The sequence below is a fragment of the Camelus dromedarius genome, chromosome X (assembly GCF_036321535.1).
Source record: "Camelus dromedarius isolate mCamDro1 chromosome X, mCamDro1.pat, whole genome shotgun sequence".
NCBI classification, from domain to species: Eukaryota; Metazoa; Chordata; class Mammalia; order Artiodactyla; family Camelidae; genus Camelus; species Camelus dromedarius.
In genome coordinates, this window is record NC_087472.1 from 33,184,918 (window position 1) to 33,207,442 (window position 22,525).

The 22,525-nt window shown below is 36.1% G+C and overlaps 1 protein-coding gene across 13 annotated transcripts in view; it reads left to right on the forward strand.

The window, feature by feature from the left end:
• The first annotated feature begins 394 nt into the window (after positions 1 to 394).
• PWWP3B (PWWP domain containing 3B) overlaps positions 395 to 22,525 on the forward strand; it is a 48,329-nt gene continuing 26,198 nt past the window's right edge. For 2 of the 13 annotated variants that reach the window (XR_010379415.1, XM_010980026.3), the window contains exons 1-5: positions 398 to 630; positions 3,212 to 3,397; positions 7,172 to 7,306; positions 9,523 to 9,706; positions 21,468 to 21,573. The gene's annotated coding sequence lies outside the window, so the exon portion shown is untranslated. Of the gene's footprint in view, positions 631 to 3,211; positions 3,398 to 6,653; positions 7,307 to 9,522; positions 9,707 to 21,439; positions 21,574 to 22,525 lie in introns of those variants that run through there. The other 11 variants (XR_010379416.1, XR_010379417.1, XM_064482882.1 and 8 more) reach the window with 11 other exon arrangements.

Consider the following 22,525-nt stretch of genomic DNA (forward strand, 5'->3'; position numbering starts at 1 on the left):
GGAAGGATTAGGAGACCTGAATGAAAGAAGATACACATTGTGTTCCAGGTTCAGATTCAAAATTGTAAAGAACGAATTCTACATAAAATAAAATATTGATTCACTACAATCCCAATCAAGACACTTCACATGCTTTTTTAGTAAAGCCTGACTAACAGGTCTTAATTACCAGAGATAAAGAATAAGAGAAGGCCTGAAAAAATACGTAAGGAATATTTTAACTGCAGCTTTATTACACGAAAATGAGACTTGCTATCTCCTTTTCTTTTCTTTTTTCAGGAAATCACCCACCCTAGGGGTTTGAAAGAAAATTGAACAGACATATGTTTCCATTACACGTTAAAGTTCTTTAAAAATGAGCATTTCTTTCCTTTAACTGTATTTCGGTTTAACTTGGTGATCCTCCTCCCTCTAAACGAGGGAAGGACCTCCTGCTTTCCCCATCACAGGGAGGGGGCGGAGCATCCTCTAGAAGCTTGGAAGTGAGCCGTCCCTGGCCAGTCTTGGGGGAGGAGCCGCATTACAGACAGACTTCGGAGGCCTCCGCCGAAGGGAGAGGAGAAGCTTGGAGGTAATGGCTGTCGTAAAAGCTAGTTATTTTTCGAGATTTCTGGAGACTTGGCAGTAAAGGTGAGAAAAGAAGGGACTGTTGCTTTGGAGTAGTGGGAGAGGAGTGTCGTTTTGTGAGAGTCGTTGTTTCTGTGAGGGAATTAATATCTGGATTTTGTATTCCTCCCAGCTATTTTAAAAGTCCACTCTTTAAAAGTGGGGGAGGTGATCAGATTACACCTGCGGAAAAAATACCTCATGAGGTTGCAAAAGCTAACTGTTGAATAGGGCATTTTATGTTTCAGTCAGAAAGCAGTGGTAACAGAAAAATGATGAAACAAAACTTGAGAAATTAATGGTCCTTATTTTGAAAAAAAAAAAAAGAGATTGTGATAATCCCAAATGAAAAATGAAGTTATTAGTTGGGAGTGTTGACTTTTTATATTTCTTTGGTTGTTGATTGGGTTTCTAACAAATCTTACTGTCTGGGTGGAGTTTGTATAGCAATAATCTGAAGTAATATATATCACTGTGCAAGTTTAAGTACTTCTCACAATTAGAAGTTTGGTTATCTGGCTGTTAAGAGAATGATGTATTCCTATTTGTACTGTAATATGAAAAATATCTGAAAGACCGTAAACTGAAGAATAATAAACATATTGATATAACAGAACACAACAATATATGTAGTAATAAATGATGTCTAAGGAAAAAAGAGAGGAAATTTTCCACTTCTTTTCCCACATTTCACTTAGCATATAGATCCTGTGTCACCATAAAAAATAACTGAGATAAGAATTTTAAAACATGGGGGAAAAAAACTGTCTGCACAAAAAATGTGTAAACATATAGAAACATGGAAAGATATTCAAGTATGTTGATGAATAAACGTAATTTCAAATTGTGTATTCTAATATATACACATCAGAGTGAGGGAAGGACATATATATGCATATATATATGAATACACTATTTTAAATTAAATATATATGATGAAATTTCATATATGATTAGGGAAAAATCAAGGGGATTAGACTCAAAAAAAAGCAGTGAACAATTCAGGGGTTGGGATATGAAGTTTGTGTATTTTCTTCTTTAGGTTTTGTGTACCTTTATGGTTTTTTTGAAACACATAGTGGAGCTGAAAGAGAAAAATCCATTTTGTTACAGACATAGATACCCACACACACTCCATTGTTTTTAGCTAAAAGTGGATTTTTCTGTGGATCTGAGAAGGCTGGTTATCTGGTTGCTTATGCTCTTCTTGCAGTTCAAATGTTTAGACTGTTATCCAGACTTTGGTTCAAGTAGAAGATATTTATTTGTATTTTTATATAATCTCGAGAAAGAATTCAAGAAATGTTTAAAATATTGTGAAATAGTCATGTAGGCTCTTACATGCATAATTTTGAATACTATGCAGCTGTAAAAAGAATAAGCTAATGCAGTGAACTAAATGCAAAAATAAGAAAGGATGTGGGAAGTATACTCTCAAAATAAGCAAATTGCAGAATGGCCTGTAATATTAGTACAATGTACCCAAGAAAATTTTGGAAATATACATGCTACTTTATTATTTGGGCATATGAGTGTAATTGGAGACAGAACAGTTCAACCTTTTATATATTACATTTCTCCATTTAAAAAATCTTATTTTGAAAACAGTAAGCTTCAATAATTTTCATTATGAGAAGATAAGATAAAGCTTTAGAAATAAAGAATAATCTTGTAAAAGTAATTCATAAAAAGATGATGCAGAAAATATTTATTGATGTGGAAAGATGTTAAAATTTATCCTTGGTGGGGATAAAGGTCTGCTTTCAAAAAAAATGCACATTTATAAATATGTGTTAAGAAATCTGTAAATGTATAAAACAATCCATTACATTTTGACCATTATTCTGGGGATTTGCTTTCTTTCTTGAAATAATCAAAAAATGAAGAAAGATATACAGTATACATGAGAGATATTATAAGAACAAACATTAAAATGGGAAAATATGATCCCATTTTTCTGCAACACACACACAACTCTTCAGTTGAAAATGAAAAAATGTACAAGCCTGAGAAGGCTACTGTCTGGAGGGCTGTAGTTCCCACCCTTTCTCACCAAGGACCTGGGTGTCTGCAGTTCTGGTTCTAGTCACAAGATGGCGCTTGCCAGGTAACCAAAATTTTCTTCCAGGCAACCATTTTTATGAAGTGGACAAAGCAATGAAATGTATTTTCTGTTAACAGATTATGAGACAATATGTAGAGTGTGATTGCAGTTCCGGTGAAATATTACACGTATATAAAAGAAAAAAAAACACAAGTACTGATGTGAGAATTCACAACAGAAAGCACTTAAAAAAATGTATCCACTCAGATTTGGCCTGTAGAGAGACACAAGGCAATTGTTACTTCCATTCTTTCTTGTTTCCAAATCATACTTTTTCATGAGAGGGATGATTTTAGCATGAACCAACTAGCATAACTGTATCACAGAGAGCATTTCAGATAATAAGGACAAGAAGGAAAATAAACATGGCATCTACATCACAGGGGAGATTTCTTCTCATTCCTGTGTGTCAGAATGACATGCCGGCTGAAGTTTTGGCAGCGAAGTTTCTTTACGCCTTTTCCATTTAATTGGTTTGATTCCCTGTCTCCTCTTGGACAGCTTAGGTCAATATCAGAGATACACACGACCTGGGGGATCTGCATGTGATGCCAGTCGAGCCCCAGAAAGGCAGCGTGACCACAAAAGTGCCGAGCAGGGAGAAGGCTCTGCTGGACAAGCAGCTGGAGTGAGAATAAAACCAACCACATCACAGGGCCAGACTCTCCACGATCCACGTGACACTGGGTAAGGCTCTTCCCATTTCATGAAATATTTCACATTAAACACACGTTGAAAACTTGGGGTATAATTTGTTTTGCTTCCTGCTCTGCAGCAATATAGCATGCTAAATTAAAAGCCACCTTTCATATCAAAGTCATGTTAGGTTCAGAATTTGAGATACAATTCATTTTGCTCCGTGTTCTGCAGGCGTAATGGTTTGTAATTAAAAGTCATAGCTTCTGGTTTTGAGGAAATAATATCTCATGTGTTAAAATCACTGTGAAGAAATAGTGTAAGAGACTATTCAGGTATTTACCAGAGGTTCCAGCCCATGGCCTGACTCTCCAATCCTTGACAACTATGCTAGGTTGTCATCACCACATACTAGATAGCATAGTTCTAAGGATTTCTTAAGACCTGCTTAAGGTCTCACAGCCTTCCTTAAATAGACATCTGTGTCCTCTCTTGAATGAGGTTGTTGATGCTGAACCTCGCTGTCTGCATCCATGATTTCTTTGGTTGCTTTGGAGAGACACTAACAGCACTAACAGCATAGGAAACACTAAAGCCAGCCTTCCGTCATGACAACCCAGTGAGATTTAAAAGGCCCAAATTATCCAGGAACACAAATAACGTCTCTGCCATTTTCAAAGGCCCTCCCACACACATTCCCTATTTATAGTACAAAATAGAAATAGTAAAGGTGGGATATTGGGTTTGTGTTATCATAATTCTTCTCAGTTTTTGTTCCTTTCTCCCGAAAGATGTCCAGTTCTCTGACCTCCTCTGTCTGAAATGCACTACTTATTCTTCTGAATTTGTATCTTGTCTCCAGTTTCATTGTCTGTGTTGTTTCTGCTTAGCAGAGTAAACTTATCTGTTCCCTCTTCTTTTTTGCCGTGTTTTAATCTAATCCAGCTGTCACCTATTGAAAACACGTTATTCAAGCTACTTTGTATAGTCTCAGAAGGATAAGGAGAGGCTATAGCAGGTAAGAGCCATTTACTAGCCCTAACACAACAGAGTTAAGGGCCCTTCAAATACACTGCTTTTCTAGAAAACCAGGCAGCTAGAACCACACAGTGTCCCAGGGAGTTTTCCAGCACATTGCGTATCTGTTTATTGATTTCTTGTCTATATCCAGGTGCACTAACTGAACATGTGCAAATTCAGTTTCTCTGTGATTAAATTAGGACTTCTTTCCCCTCTTTTCCCATCCTTCTTGTCTCCTCTGTTTCTCACTACACACTTAGGCAGGTACCAAAATCTTTTTTTTAAATTATTGTACCTTCAAATATGGTTTAATATTTAATATTTAGACAACCTAGGTTAATATCAGAGGTGCATGTGAGTCATGTATGTTTCTTACCTGTGCTATCAAGTAGGGGACATTGACAAGTTAGCATAGTTGTCGGGGATTTGAAAATGTTCTCTCCACTGAGCTAATAAAGGTCTCAAACCCACAACTGTCTGCCTGCCTGCCTGTTTGAACACTTCAAAAAATGTAAGTCTATCATAATGCCTCTGTGGCACACTCCTGAAGGCTAGACATTGGATTCTGCCAACAGAAATCCGTATTTCCTCACCAGAGAACCCTTGATATCCTTTACTCAGATTGGTTAGTGGAATAATTTTGATCCAGCTTGACCCTTCTTTCTTTAGAGCCCCTGATGCAGTTTTCTTTCCCTTTGTTTGTTAATCACAGGAAGAGCTGTGTCATACTGCAGCTCTGTTTCCCTAACCTGAATTAGTCAGAGGTGGCAGGAGACAGGAGTCATGTTTACTTGTTCACTGTGATGATGGATGGAACTGTGAGGGCCTCACCAACTTTACCTGCATTTTGTGACGTTTTTCTTTTTAAAACATGTAACATTATCTTAAGAGAACTAACCCTTAAAGTGATCCATTAGCAGTATGTAGGTTTTACCCCTTCCTGGGAAACAATCCCCCTAGATTAAAGGCAATTTAAATCTAAATTTAAATCTTAATTTCTTGAATATTTTGTGAACAAAAAAAGCTCAATGAAAGAGGATATTGAATTTGAAGTTTCAAATAACAAAACACAAGAACAGGGAGCTGCCAACAGTAAATGAGGATAAAGTGGAATAGGCATTTCTCTGCGTAACAGGTGGTTTTCAGTCCCTGTCCAGGAATAACCATATCTGAAAGGAAAGTTACTACCAGGACCCTGCAACACAAAACAGACGTGTCTTAACTACTCAATGGCCAAGTGAAAGTATACGGTCAGTGCAAAAGCATAGTACAGAAACATATGTTTTAATTGGTGTAAGAATGTAGATTTATGTAAAAGATGGAGACATCATAGCTAAGTATGGTAATAATTGAAGGCTGTTGTAGTTCACCAGTGGGTCCACCAGCAGGGACGTAAGATTAAACAACACTCACTCGGAGGTTACATTCACTAATTCCCCCACAATAAGAAGGTGGATGACATCATCCTTGGTTATGCCCAAGAAACAGGATTCGAAGCCCAGAAGGCACTGAGTACTGGTGGAGAGAGAACACGTCTTTCTGTCTGGGAGTCAGAGAAGACTTTGGCTTTGACTTTGTTTTGCCCCCTTCCCAGCTTTATGACCTTGCACGTGAGCAAGAGTGCCCATTTCCTCACTCTCTTGCCAACTGTCTGTTGTATCATTTTTTTGGGGGGGGCGCTTCATTACACATCAAATTAGGTAGAAAAGTGAAATTCATTGCTGTTCATATTTGCATCTCTTAATTAGGGAAGGTGAGTCTCTTTTGTGGATTGTTTAGTTTTAATTTTTATTTCTAATGTTTGGGTTTTGAGGAGCCCCCATGAATAGCACCTCTCTTTCCTCACTGAACAAATTGAACAAATTGATGTAAAATAAATGAAGTTGCAGATAGAAGCCTAAATGTCAGCTTTCGTACAAGGTGAAGGTAAGTTTCAGGGCACTGATTATTGTCAGAGTCAAGCTGGCTTTAAAACATCCAATTTAAACGATCTTACCAAACAGCCTGGAGGTTTGCAACTGTATAAGGACAGAGATACCTGTAGTTGCACTGCATGAGCTTGGGAAGTAAATATTTGGAGTGGTTAACAATTACTCCCTCAGAACACTGTGAATTGTCTATGTCCCTTACTCTCTTTTTTTTTCACCTTCACTATTTTTTTCTTGTCAATTTGTAAGAGCTACTTTAGAGTAGAGATACTTTTTGAATTGAAAACAGTTTGTCAAGTTTATTCTTCTGTTTTCAGCTTTGCTTTATAGTGTTTTTACCAGGAATAGTTTTTTTTTCAATTTTAATATATTCAGATATATATCTCTTATATCTCTCTTCATTAAGGATTTTGGCCGATGTTTTAGGTTTAAAAATGACTTTACTTGAAAAAAAGTGAAACTTTCTGAAGGATGAGGCAAACTGAGTAAAAGAGAAACCTATCATGTCCCATGGTGAGAGGAATTAAAACTGTAGAGATTTAATTCTCCGCAAAATAATGCATTAATTTGCTGCAGTCACAAACAAAGATAAAGTGGGTCTTTTTAGTGGACCTTGATCTACCGGGTCTTAAAGTCTTTTGCAGAAGTGTTACCAGAGAAGGCAAGAAAAATCTGTAAGAGGTATTTTTAACTGAGTCTTTATTATATGATAAAGGAATATGCTATTTCTTTTCAGAATATCACCTACCCCTGTGTTTTGAGTGGAAATTAAAGAGACACATGTTGCCATTTCTCTTTCGAGTCCTTTTAAAAATGAACGTTTTTCCCCTTTAAGTGAATTTCAGTTAACTTGGCTATTCTCCTCCCTCTAATTGAGGGAAAGGCCCCCTGCTTTCCCCATCACAGGGAGGGGGCGGAGCATCCTCTGAGAAGCTTGGGAGTGAGCTGTGCCAGGCCAGTCTTGGGGGAGGAGCTGCATTTCACGAGGCTGCAGCTGACAAGAAGCTTCAAGGTAATGGCTGTCTTAAAGCTAGTTTTTTTCTGGGAATTTCTTCGGGCTTTGGTATAACGGTGAAAAAAAATTGATTGTTGCCTGGGAGAGGTGGGAATGAAATATAGTTTGGGGGAAATTGTTATTACTGTGACACAATCAATCCCCTGAAAATTTAGTTTCTCCCGATATTTTTTGAAGTCCACAGTGTGGGAATGGGTGATCAGATTACAGCATCTAAATTAAGACTTCAGTAAGGCATGCTGTTCGTGTTAATTTCTTACATGGCATCCCATATTTCTATCTTCATTACAGAATATATTATCTTTTGATTTAAACATTTATTATTCTACAGAAAAAAAATAACTAGTAGAAAAATGTAACCATAAAAAGTGCTTGACACATACAAACACAAATATAAATGTACGATGAACATGGAAGGGATTCAGATATACTGTTGAATGATAACATTTGTAAAAAAAAAATGTACATTTTCCTTCCAGAGGGAACTAGACTCCCATGTTAATAGTATCTCTGTAGTGTTCAGATTACTGAGGATTTCAAAGTATATTTTTAACCAGTTTCAGCATTTTTAGAATTGCTTTATTCCATGATCATTTTTTTAATTAGTAGAGCAAAATGAAGCTGAAACAAATTTGTACTCATTTGGTTTCAGATGCATAAGCATCCATAGACACACACGGACACACAGACATACCCCTACTCCCAGTCTTTTGCCGATAGTGGAAATTTTCCTGGACCTGATCAACAGCGTAGCCTGGTTGCTGTACTGTGGCTACAGCCCTATGTTTGTCCTCCTTGTAACTCATTATGTCAGACCACAGGTACGGCTGTGGGCAGCAATAACCATTTTATTCTATCTTTTAAGTTCAAGAGTGAGACAGACAGAGGATCTGGTTTATTTCTATTAGCAGTTTCAGAAATATTGTGTGATGTGGTGCATCCTTACATTTACAATTGAATGTTATATAGCTGACAAATGGAAGTATGAGCATGTAGTGATTTGAAAAGATGTCTGAGAAGTAGTAGTAGGTGAAAAAGGCAAATTGCAGAATGACAAGTACCATGTTATGTCATTTAAAGATAAAGGACTGTGTTAATACGATATGTATAACAACATCAGAAAAAATATAAGGCTCCCTGGTATCATTTGTATAGTTTGAGAGACAAGATACTCTTTACTATCTCTATTTAAAAGTTATTCTTAATACATAGTTAATCATTTTTAACAATATCACAAATAAGTTTGAAGTAAAATGTAAATTAGGGGGGGAAATTACAGTTGAAGTGATTCAAACAAAAGCACTTTGAAAATACTGATAATGGAAAAAGTTTCAAACTGCTTGAGCACAGTAAAAAGCTGTTTTGAAATTATATGTATTCATGTATATATGTAAACAAAAAATATCGAAAGATATTCATGAAACAATAATACTGTTTTCCCAGAATTATACTTTCTTTTTAAGTCTTTCTTATCTATTCAATTCTCAGCAAGCATGCAATTTTTTTTATCAGACCCTTAGAAATAAAGACATTAGCATTCCATTTTTTGTGTGATGCATAACAAAACTTTAAATTTGAGTATGGTATATTCTAGAAGCCTAAGAAAACTGCTGGCTTGCTGGGATGTTAGTTCCCACCCTTCTCCCATAAAAAGGATCTGGTAGTAACAGGATGCAGCTCTGGTACCGGTCAGAAGATGGCGCTTGCCAGATTTTCCAGATTTTCTCCAGGCAACTATTTTTATGAAGTGAGCAAACAATGCCATGAACCGTAGTTTGTTTTAGCAGACTATGAGACAGCATGTAGAGTGTGATTGCAGTTCTGGTGAAAAAATTGTATGTGTCTAGAAGAAAAAGCCCCACACGAGGACTGATGTGAGAATTCACAACAGAAAGCACTTAAAAAATCTAGCCACTCAGATTTGGCCTGTAAAGAGACACAAGGCAATTGTTACTTCCATTCTTTCTTGTTTCCAAATCATACTTTTTCATGAGAGGGATGATTTTAGCATGAACCAACTAGCATAACTGTATCACAGAGAGCATTTCAGATAATAAGGACAAGAAGGAAAATAAACATGGCATCTACATCACAGGGGAGATTTCTTCTCATTCCTGTGTGTCAGAATGACATGCCGGCTGAAGTTTTGGCAGCGAAGTTTCTTTACGCCTTTTCCATTTAATTGGTTTGATTCCCTGTCTCCTCTTGGACAGCTTAGGTCAATATCAGAGATACACACGACCTGGGGGATCTGCATGTGATGCCAGTCGAGCCCCAGAAAGGCAGCGTGACCACAAAAGTGCCGAGCAGGGAGAAGGCTCTGCTGGACAAGCAGTTGGAGTGAGAATAAAACCAACCACATCACAGGGCCAGACTCCACAATCCACGTGACGCTGGGTAAGGCTCTTTCCATTTCATGTTAAAATATGGTTAAGCTGAGAATATGGAGTGCCATTTACTTTGATTCTGGCTCAGTGACCATAACTTTTTAAATGAAAAACCTCAGATTCTAGTTAGGAAAGAATTAAATGTGTTAAACTCCTATGAAGAAATTATACAAATGAGTATGGTGATGTCTACTTATGGAAGACTTGCAGGTTCCAGCCAACTGCCTAACTCTCAATAAATACTTGAAAACTACCCTATTCAATAAGTCGCCATGACAGCCATTCAAGATACCTGACTCCTAAGCTCATCCTCTTAATGAGGTCATTGTGTTTTTGTCTAAGTCCAAGAGACACAAACCCCAGTATCTGTGTCTGGCTGCCTTGTGTAGATAAGGCAGCACTGGAAGCTTTAAAAAGTTAAAAGATTACCCTAGAGTAAACCTCAGAAGGCCCCAAAGTACCAAAATAGCCAGTAACAGAAATGATGTCCCTGATGCATTCCTCAGCACTCCCCTTCCCCAGTCTCCCACCGCACACACACTCATTCATTCCTTATGTTTCATAGCTATAATAAGGCCTACATAGTGAAGCATTATAAAACTACTTCTCTTTTCTTGAATTTTTAAATATTTTCCCCAACCACAATATGTTTCTTTGGTGCCCAGTATTTATTTATCTTTTTGTCTGTCTTTTCCATTTTTATTGGCTACCTTCCTTCTCCTTTGACAGAAGAAGTCTCTTTGTTTATTCTCTCTTCTCTTTGCCTTTTCTTTAAGTGAGCATTGCCCATTCAAAATTATTTATTCAAGCTCCCTTGCAAGTTTTTAGGATGGTACATCTAAGAACAGAAGGAGGAAACTACTTAGTGGCCCTAAGGCAGTAGAGGCCTCTAAAATCACTGTTTTTGTGGTTAACCAGACAGTCCTACACAGATCGATGACCTAAGGATTTTTCTACATGATTCAGAGTTCACTGATTGATTTCTAGTCTATTTCAGATGTACCAATCAACCACATCACATTCAGATCTTCAGTGGTTCATTTGGACATCTTTTCTTCTTTTCTCCTGCATTGTTACGTTCATATCTGCTTGCTACACACTTAGATTGTTACTGAGCTTTTAAAAATTATTTTATCCTTGTAATACATTTTGATATCCAGTGGTAACAGTGGTCCCTTTAGTGAGCTAGTAGAAGTTAGAACTCGGTCCCAAACCCATGTCTGAATATGTCTATTTGAGAACTTCTAACACATAACAACCTTGCCATAATGCTTGTCTGAGAAACTCTGAAGTTTAGACAGTATATTTTTAACATATCTCCTCACTAAAGAACTGGTAAGTACCTTTATTCAGAGTGATGAGAGGAATAATTTTGGTCCAGCTTGGATCTTTCTTTTCCTATGGGTGTCTAGAGGATGGCGGGGATGGAGATGGAGTCGGGGTGAGGAACACAATGAGAAGGAGATTCCTTTATCTTTAAATCCCCCAAGGCAGATCCAATGAAGGTCTTTCACTTTGCTTGTTAATCCTGTGATGAACACTACAGCTTAGTCTCTCTACTTCAACACTCAGAGCGTAATAAAGCTTTATTTGATATGTGCTGGGATGATGACATTGTGATGTCCTCATCACTCTGTCTTTCACTTTCTTTTTTTTATATGTTTCCCATTGCATCATCCTGACTCTTGAATTCCCATGGGCTCTGTGTATGTTTTAGCATTACCTAGGAAATACAGAATCTCCAAACAGGACAGGTTCATCTTATGACTTCTAGGTCACTGGTTGGTATTTTTTTTTTCCCTACATTATGTGTGTTCATATACATTAGACCAGAGAGTATTGTGTCCCTTTGGCCCTGTCAGTGATTCACTATCTGGCTTGCCCTTTTCTTACCTGGAATGCTCATCCTTAGTAAGTTTTCTTCTGATATTCTTCCTCTTCAGGTGGGCTGACATTCTATCAATCAGTGAACATTAATAATAAGATTTTGACTTTATTTACAGTTTCAGCTGTTTGTGCCTGTGCCTTAGGAGTCATTGAAATTTTGAATATCCATTAAGAATCTAAGATTTCTTGTTTTACCTATGCTCATGGCTCCCTCATGGTCTTAGGGAGTATTTTAAATGGATCATTTCTTTTATATGGACCTTATACACTAAAAATGTTGATATTTATTTATTCTATAACCACTCTGTCTCTCATATGTTAATTGGCTTCTACTTTCTCACTGGGATCGTATTCTTAACCAGAACTGTCTCCAGATTATAGGCCATTGGCTTCTGCTCCTTCCTTTCCTTCCCCTCATATGGCTGACTGGCACGTGAGAGCTTTGGTACAGTTAAAGGCTCTCCCAGTGAGGATGCATTTCACAAGCTAGGTGATGCTGATGTCCTCTGGATTCTTGACATTTGTCCTACATTAACTGACTTTTCAACAAAAGAGATATTTAGTGGAAATATGAATTTATACAAAGAGTTACATAACCACATCAAAAGTCAGGTTTTAGGTGCCCCCCTACATTTTTAAAGCAAATTCAGTAATAAAAGTTATTAAAAACTAGTTAGACTAAACAAATTGAATATCTAATATATTCATTCTACATTCCAGAGGATATTTTTACACATACCTTGTGGTACTCACAACCTCCTTTGGCAATCAGTGACCCAAGGGACAAACAGAATTCCTGTATGTAGCCCCATTACTCTCACTGTAAAATCTAAACTTCTTATATGTGTTGTATTCTGATTGGATTTTAAGATGCAGGTTTATTAAGGTATAATTTACATAGAGCTAAATTCACTCTTTTAGGTATATAGTTTGATGAGTTTTGACAAACATATACAGTCATGTAATAACCAATACAGTCAGGCTATAGAATATTTCCACAACTCCAAAATGTTCCTTTCTCCCTCACTGAAGTTAGCACTCTCTCTCTACACCAGTTCCTGGCATAGGAACATGCCTATTGTTTCTGTCCCTATAGTTTTTCATTTTCCAGAATATCATATAAATGGAATCATACAGTATGTGACCTTTTGCATCTGGCTTCTTTCACTTATCATAACATTTCTGATATTTACCCGTGTTGTTGCATGTATCAGTAGTTCATTCCTTGTTACAGCTTACAGGTATTCTATTATTCTACAATTTATGTCTCCTTTCACCAGTAGATTTGTCATATTTGCTGATTGTGATTAAAATTGTTATAAACAGTCCAGAACAGATCATTGTACATAAGTTTTATTTCTCTTGGGTAAATACCCAAAGAATGAGATTTCTGAATTTTTGATAAGTTTATGTCTAACTATATTAGAAACTGCCAAAGTGTTTTCTAAAGTAGCTGTGGAATTTATATTTCCACCAGCAACGTATAAGGTCCTGTAGCTGTGCATCATTGCCACTCGTTGATACTGTCGGCTTTTTTTTCTCTTTTTAATATTAGCTGTTCTTATAAAGGTATTAGTGGTAGTTTAACTCACATATCCTTAATTACTAATGATATGGATTAGCTTTTAATATGTTTGTTTGCCATTCATATATCTTTTTTGATGAGGATCTATTGAAATTGGTTGTCCATTTTCAAAATTGAGTTGTTAATCTTATTATTGAATTGTAGAGTTCTTTATATATTCTGGATACAAGTTGTTTGTTTGTTTTTATCAGATAAGTGTTTTCTAAATATATTCTCCCACTCTGGATTTCCACTTTGTTTTTTGAAGAGTAGAAGTTTTCAGGTCGATTTTATCAAATGTTTTATGGTCCATGCTTTTTGCATTCTAATAAATCTTTATCTAAATGAAGGTCTCAAAGATTTTCTACTTTGTTTTCTTCTACATGTTTTGTAATTTTTGCTTTTACACTTAGGTCAGTAATTCATTTTGAGTTAATTTTTATATATGATCTTATCTATGGGTTTAAGGTAAATATTTTGCATATGATGTCCAATTTTTCCAGCACTATTTGTTGAAGAGACCATCATTTCTCCATTTAATTACCATTGTCAGAAATCTATAGACCGTATATGCTGATTTGTTCATGTTTTATTTATCTATATGTCTCTATCCTATGTCAATAATACAGTGTTTTGATTACTGTAGTCTTGAAATGAGGTAGTGTGACTCTTCCAACTTTGTATTTCCTTCTCAAAATTGTTCTGGCTATTCTAGTTCCTTTGCTTTTCCATATACATTTTAGAAATACCTTCTCAATTTCTACAGAAATCCTACTGGAATTTTGATAGAAATTCCATCAAATCTATAGATATGTTTGGAGAGAAGTTACATCCTAAAACTAGTTCATCTTTCACTCAATGAACATAATATATTTCTCCATTTATTCAGGTCTTCTTTAATTTCTCTCATCAATGTGTTGAAGTTTTCAGCATACAAATCGTGCACATATTTGCTAGGTTTATTCTAATTTAGTATTTTCTGGGGGTTGATGATATTATAAATGGTGCTTTCTTAAACTTTAACTTCCAATTTTTATTGTATCAAAACAAATTATATTAACCTTACATCTGGTGATAATAATAAACGTATGTATTAGATCTAGTAGCTTTTTTTTTTTCTTTTGGTAAATTCAGTAGGATTTTCTGCATAGATCATCATGTTGCATGCAGTTAAACAGTTTTATTTCTTCCATTCCAATCTGTATTCCCTTTATTTTTCAGATATTATTTATTGGCTAGGGTCTATAACATAATGTTGAACAGAAGTAGTGAAAGCAGACATCCTTGCCCTGTTCCTGATTTTAGAGGAAAAATATTCTGTGTTTCATCATTAATTATGATGTTTACACTAGGTTTTTTTTTGTAAATGCTCTTGATCAGTTTGAGGGAGATCCCTTTAATTGCTAGTTTGCTCAACATTTTTATCATGAATGTCTGTGGAATTAAGTCACAAGGTTTTTTTTGCATCAATTGAGATGATATTTTTCCTCTTTATTCAGTCTGTTGATATGGTGAATTATGTTGATTGATTTGCAAATGTATAACCATCCTTCTATTTCCAGGATAAACACCATTTGATCGTAATATATTATCCTTTTCTATACCATTAAAATTCTTCTGTATAATTTTCTATGTAATTCTATATAATTTCTGTATCTATATCATTAGATCCATGTCTTTGTTTATGAGACACATTGATGTTTAGTTTATTTGTTCTGTTTCTTCCCAGTGTGAGGTTAATGCTGGTATCATCAAATAAGTTGGAGATTGTGTCATCCTTTTCTCTCTTCATTACCATCTGGCTTGTATAACATATGTATTTTGCTTAGAGTGCAGCCTGAGCACCAGAGGATTTTTCTCAATGATCTTTCTCCAGCCTAAATTTTCAGCAGTCCCTTCACACCTGTGCCACTGGTTGAAGGTCTCTTCACACTCTTGCCTGTTTTGCAGCAGTGGGCTCCTGTTATTATTAGGTGCTAGGCTTATGGTGAGGCAGGGAGTGTTTCCTGTTGTTCTGTACAGCCTCAGCCTTACAGAGGCCCTGTGTACCTAGACCTTGAGGGCTGTGCTTTCTCAGCATCCTTTCCCCTCCAAATGGCAGCTAAACTCTGATTTGTATCTGGTGTTGCTCTTTCGTGGGAAATACATTCTTGCCCCTTGCTTAGGAGTAGCTCACTACTGCTTTTTATTCATGTAGGATCCTTGCCTTAAGGGTTTCGTGTCTTTGTCTCGGGGATGGAAGGGTTTCCTATCTCCCCTCCCCAGGAAGATAGCTATTGCTTCTGCCCCTCAACCAGAAGTAAGGGATTTTCACCTGGGTCCCGGAGGAGATGGTTTGTGCTTCTCCCCTAGTGGCTTAAGGCTTTTGCTTGCCATGATAGAAGGGTTTGGATAAGCATGTGGGGCTACATGTCTACATGCTACAGCCAGCAACAGCTGATTGCCTCCTGCATACCTGAACCACTGGCGTAGGCTCATTTTAGATTTCTGCGTTGTCCCCAGTCATGTTTGTGTGCTTCTGGTAAAGGATTGTGAAAAATAATTTGGCAGTGAGTGTGTAAGTGTCTTGGGTGCCACATATTCCAAACTGCTGACACACTAGCCCATTAAGAGTGTAGGAATTTAAGAATTCATTACAAGTTCAGCTGATTTCTCTTTACCTGCCTGCATGACAGCAGACTTCTGTCTCCATGCTTTGCCAGAGGGGCTCGTTGCCCTTCGGAATTCAGTTTACCTCAGTTCTGTGATGAGCTCAAGGAATGTTATGGTTTTGTTGATTAGCTAGATTTTTATCACTGTTAAGTTATGGGTGACATTCTCCTATGGCTTTTTATATCCTAAGTCAAAACGAAACTGATGCTTTCTAATAATATATGTATGAGTGTTATTTTTGTTTTCTTTGTTATTAAGTCTGCTTTAAGAAGACGCAGGTTTCTAAAGCATATTATAAGTGTTGATTTTTATATAATGGCTATTAAGTTTTTCCATTTAAATTTTTATTTTTTAATTATTATACAGTCAGATCATACTTTAAAGTTTCATATGTAATACATGACTTTTTGGTATACACATCTTTGGATTTTACACATGGATAGATTCATATAATATATATATAATATTCTATTATATATATAATATGTATTATGTACAATCACTACTAAAGTCAGAATCCAGCAGAGTTCCATCACCCCCTCAACTTCCTGTGCTACCCCTGTATGGTCACACACCCCCATCTGGAACCCCTGGCAGCCGCTGATCATTCAGTATACTTTTCTCTTTTTGAAAATGTCATATAAATGGAAGTGTGCTGTATTGTGGTGGACACACCCTAGGTGATCCACCCACTTGTGTAATTCCCTCCCCTGAAGTGTGGACAGAACCTGTGACTTGCTTCCAGTCAATAGAATTTGGCAAAAGTGATGGGATGTCACTCACTGCCATAACTACATTACGCTGTATAAGACTAATTTATGTTAAATTAGATGCAGAACCAGATAAAGAATTCTCCTTTAAGTTCCAGTGGCTCCCAGGACATAACTATTTCAGAGTCATTAATTATTTCATCCATTCATCCAGCCCACATTTGTAGAGCATTTTTGATTTGCGATGAGGTAGGTTCAGTGTATCTTATTGCTTAGAAGCACGGACTCTGGAGTCAGAGTACCTGGACTCAAATCCCATATGGCCGGTATTCTCTAGGTATCTTTGTAAAAGTTAATTAACCTCTCTAATACCTCATCTACAAAACGAGAATACACAGAATACCCACCTAACAGGATTTTGTGAGAATCAAGGGAAATGGTGCATACAGAGCACTTGGCAGACTGCCTGTCACGTGGTAAGGAAACATTTTTGGTTTCTATCATCTTTGTCATTGTTATTAATAATATTACTCTTGTTATGCAAAATGAGTTGGTTATGGGACTGTCCTACACTAAATAGCCATCTGATTATTAAATGAGATAATATGTCAAGTGCTGGGAACAGTGCCTGGCATATAGAAGACTTTTATAGGTATTAGATATTATTATATCTATAATTATTATCTATCTTCATTATGATGATAGTAGTAGTAGCATTAATTATTATAGGTTATCATTCTTGTCCCTCTCCTTCTACAAAACAATGAAATATAAAATATTGTCCAAGGAATTTATCTTTTCCTTTGCATTTTGTTTAGAAAATGATGAGGTGGTGTAGCACCTCCTGAGTAATGTGCGATGTAGAAAATTGACAACCTTGGAACTAACAGAGCATTGTAAATCAAGTATACTTCAATTTAAAAAAAAGAAAATAGACAAAATAAACACAGGAAAGCATAGTTTTAATATAATGACTATGCTTTATGTGCATTTGTTTTTTCCAAACGTGAAATGAGAAGACAGAATGAGAAATATTATATTATAAAATATATAATTGAATCTATCTCTTCATTTTAATAAAGCCATTTTTACACTGGCTTGATAATCTTCTTTAAATTATATAGTAATACTTTGAAAGCTTTGACAAGATTAATTGTGTAATAAGAATGATATTATTTTTGTTGGTGATTTTAAGATCACCTGTTTTTTTCTACTGCTAGAAAAAGTGGGAAACACAGTGACTTAGGTAACCCAGAAGTTTGTTATTCCACTAAGTTGAAGTAATTGGAATGAGGTTTTCCCTTATTCAGGGATTCAGGATCTTTTATCCCTAGTGAGTTGCATCCTTTTTCTAAGTCACTTCTTGGTCCAGAATGGCTGTACGAATTCTGTCATGGTCACATTCTTGGGGGTTGGATTAGGGAGAGCAAGAGGGAAAATGAGGAAAAAAAGCCCAAGACGGCTGCTTGTCCGCTCTGGAGGTACCTTTTCTGGAATCTTCACAACTATTTCTGATTGCATTCTTTGGCAAAACCTCCGTCACATGGCCATGGCTCATAGCCGGGGAGTCTGGGGAATGAAATATTTTAAGAGTTTACACTGCCACCCTGAATACAACTAGGGTGAGCAAATAGAAATTTCTGCCCCAGTCATTATAAATATGATACATGGCTGTAAAAAAAAAAAGCATTAGATAAATAACAGATGTCTATAAAAGATCAAAAGGGAAAACTTCTGTGGCAGAAAGAATGCTGTGTTCCCCAGATTCTGTTTCATTTTCCTCCTGGGTCATGGGAAGACTACCTTCCCCAGCTCCCCAGCCTCAGTTTAGTGAGTTAACTGTGACCAGCAGTGAAGCTTGCCAGACCTGGCTCCTAAAACTTTCCACAGGATTCTCCAGTGACCTTTTTCATTAGATTGCTAGTCAGTTGCAAAGACTTTGGAGGACTTTCAGGCCAAAGAAGATGGTAGAGCTGTAGGATGGAAGACGTTTGAGTCTCTTAATGACTGCTTAGAATCCTCTCTCTTTCTGGCCACTTGATGACCTCCATTGAATTTTGACATCAGCATTATAAACACTTTTGGGGCTGAACCCCTGAGATTTAGGGGTTGTTTTTAGCAGAAAACATTACATACTCTAATTGTTAGAGCCCTCAATAATATACTAGCTTAGAGATTGTATTCATAAATTTAGTGGTATGTATTCTTCCAATATTAGTGCTTACATAAAGGTGGAGTTTAAAATGTGTATATATGGTTTATTTTATATATAAATAAATTTATGTACAAATTAAAATATTTAAAAATAAAATATATATAAATCTATATATTTTATGTATTGCCAATTATATAATACAAAGGCCAAATAAAACACTTCAGTTCCAAATATCTTCATTCCCAAAATTATCACAATGAGATATCACCTCACACCTGTCAGAATGGCTATCATCAAAAAGAGCACAAATAACAAATGTTGGTGAAGATGTGGAGAAAAGGGAACCCTTGTACACTGTTGGTGGGAATGTAAATTGGTGCAACCACTATGGGAGACAGTATGGAGGTTCCTTAAAAAACTAAAACTGGACTTAGCATATGATCAAGCAATCCCACTCCTGGGCATATATCCAGAGGGAATTTTAATTCAAAAAGATATATGCACCCCAGTGTTCATATCTGCACTATTTATAGTCACTAAGACATGGAAACAACCTAAGTGTCCATCAACAGATGACTGGATAAAGAAATTGTGGTATATTTTTACAATGGAATACTACGCAGCCACAAAAAAGAATGAAATAATGCCATTTGCAGCAACATGGATGGACCTGGAGATTGTCATTCTAAGTGAAGTAAGCCAGAAAGAAAAATACCATATGATACCACTTACATGTGGAATCTAAAAAAAGACAAATGAACTTATTTACAAAACAGAAGGAGACTCACAGATACAAAAAACAAACTACAGTTACCAGGGGGCAAGGGGAAAGGGGTGGGGAAGGACAAATTGGGAGTTTAAGATTTGCAGATACTAAGTATATAAAATAGATAAACAGTAAGTTTATACTGTATAGCACAGGAAACTATATTCAATATCTTGTAGTAACATAATGAAAAAATATGAAAACAAATATATGTATGTATATGTATGACTGAACTATTATCCTATACATCAGAAATTGACACAAAATTGTAAACTGACTATTTTTCACTTAAAAAAGTATGTGTGTGTGTGTGTGTATGCAATGGAATAGTAGTCAGTTATAAAAAAGAATGAAATTAATGAAATGTTGCCATTTGCAGCAACATGGGTGAACTTGGAGGGCATTATGCCTAGTGAAAAAAGTCAGAGAAAGACAAATACTGTATAATATCAGTTATGTGTGGAATCTAAAAAATACAACAAACTAGTGAATGTAACAAAAAGGAGACACTTGGATATAGAGAACAAATTGGTGGTTACCAGTGGGGAGAAGAAAGGGGGAGGAGCAAAAAGGGATAGGGGATTAAGAGGTACAAACTACAAGTCACAAAATAAGCTACTAGGATATACTGTAGAACACGGGAAATAGAGCCAATGTTTTATAATAACTATAAATGGAGTATAACCTTTAAAAGTTGTGAATCATATTGTACACCTGTAACAAAAAAAAGAATAATTACGTATTTTGAGTGCTAATATAAAATTGTTTCCATAGTACCTAATCAAGAATAATAAAGGTGTTTTCTAACCTCCCCCCCCAAGAAAGAATAAAGTAAAAGTTACTGGAGATACTCACCAGCCACTGAAAACTAAGGCTTTGACTGCTTTGGTGGAGGGATGCCCAACACCATCCTAGGTTTGCGAGGACCCTAGCACTGAGGTCTTCACAACCCATAGTATCTTCATGTGTCTTTACATCTCACGTTTTGGATTTCAAACTGAATTACACATTGGATGCTGTGAGTTCAACGAACATTTGTTAAGTATGTGTATTTCTAGATGTTGAATCAGGTTCTGAATTAATCAGGAGCAGATAGTCATTCTCTTTGGCCAATGTATCAGTTTCCTTTTTCTGCTATAATAAAAAATAACATTTTTTATTTTATAAATAAATTTATATATAAAATAGAATTTATGTTTAAATATTTATATATAAATATACTTTATATATATTACATATTATATAATATAGGGGCCAAATAAAACATTTCATTCCCAAATATCTTCATTCCCAAAACTATCACTAGTGATGTTTAAAATTGGCTTTCTAAGTTAAATCAGAAATCTAAACTTTAATTTAATACAAAAGAATTTTAATTAAAAAAATGGGCAAAATATATTTCAGACATACAAATAAACACATGAATTTTTTAATTGATTTTCCCCACATTGAATTGTGTGAGTGAAAAATACCAATAAAATATAAGAAGGAATTGCCAGTTATTGATGAGGGTGTATGAAATGGGTACTTCCTGCCGAACCACTTATTTTCAGCCTCTGGTCAGAAATATCCATGTTGATAAAGAAGTCTCTGGAACATTCTGAAGCATTTAACACAGGAACTGAATAAAAGGCAAGACATACCAGAGACATACCGTGTCCTGGAAATAGGAAAAAAATTATAGAGAAGTCATTCTCCCTAAAATAATGTACAGTTGTAGTGCAGTCCCAATCAAGATCCTTAGTGAACTATTTTCATGAAGCATGACCAGCTGGGTTTTAAATTTACCTGCCGAGTTAAGGTGCAAAGAAGGCAAGGAAAAAATATAAAATAGTTTAGATTTTTAAAAAATAAAGTGATTTGCTACCTCTTTTCAATAACGCGTCACCCTAAGGGAAACTAAACAGACACTTGTTGCCAGTTCACTTTAAAGTTCTTTTAAAAGGAACATTTTTACCCTTTAACACTTAAGCAGCTAAACTTAGCAGTTCTTCCTCCTCTGATTCAAGGAAGGGCCGTTTGTCTTCTCCATCACAGGGCGGGGGCGGAGCATCCTCTGAGAAGCTTGGGAGTGAGCTGTGCCAGGCCAGTCTTGGGGGAGGAGCTGCATTTCACCAGGCTGCAGCTGACAAGAAGCTTCAAGGTAATGGCTGTCTTAAATCTAGTTATTTTATAGGGATTCCTCAGGACCCTAGAGTAAAGATGTGAAAAGTAGGGACAGTGGTCTTAGAGGGCTGCGAAGAGTGTGTAGTTTTGAGAGAATTGCTGGCATTTTGAAAGAATTAATCCTTTGGAATTTTTGTAACTCCCAATGCTTTAAAAGTCCACAGTGGGAGAAGGGGTGATCAGATTACAGCCTCTATATTAAGACTTCAGTGAAGCATGGCTGTTCATACTAATTTATTGACTTGGCATTCCATGTTTATATTGCTAGATATTCTATTACTGTTTGAATTTTTAAGCACTTATTAATTTGCACAGAAAATGATGGATAAAAATATATGACAGCATAGGGGGAAATACTTCTATAAATTGATTTACATATAGAAAGACTGTGTATGTGTCACCTGTACATGAGCATGGAAATGGGAACATATATGTATTTGAGTGAAGACACTTGCACATATATATGCATGTATATGTGTTTAATTAGAATAAATATGGGAGAAAATAAACTCCCATGTTAGTCAGCATTTCTGGATGGTCAAGTAACTATTTTAATATTATTTCTTAGCCTGTGTCAGTATCTTTAGAGGAGATTTCCCCATGATTAATTTTATAATCATAAAAGAAAACAAAGCTAAAACAATATACCCAATTTGTTTCAAACACATAAGCATTCATAGACACACACACACATGCAGACATACCCCTGCTCCCAGTCTTTTGCCGATAGTGGAAATTTTCCTGGACCTGATCAACAGCGTAGCCTCGTTGCTGTGCTATGGCTACGGCCCTATGTTTGTCCTCCTTCCAACTTGTCCTGTAAGACCACAGGTATGGCTGTGGGCAGCAATAACCATTTTTCTCTATCTTTTAAGTTTAAGAATGAGACAGAGAGAGGATCTGGTTTATTTCTATTAGCAGCTTTAGCA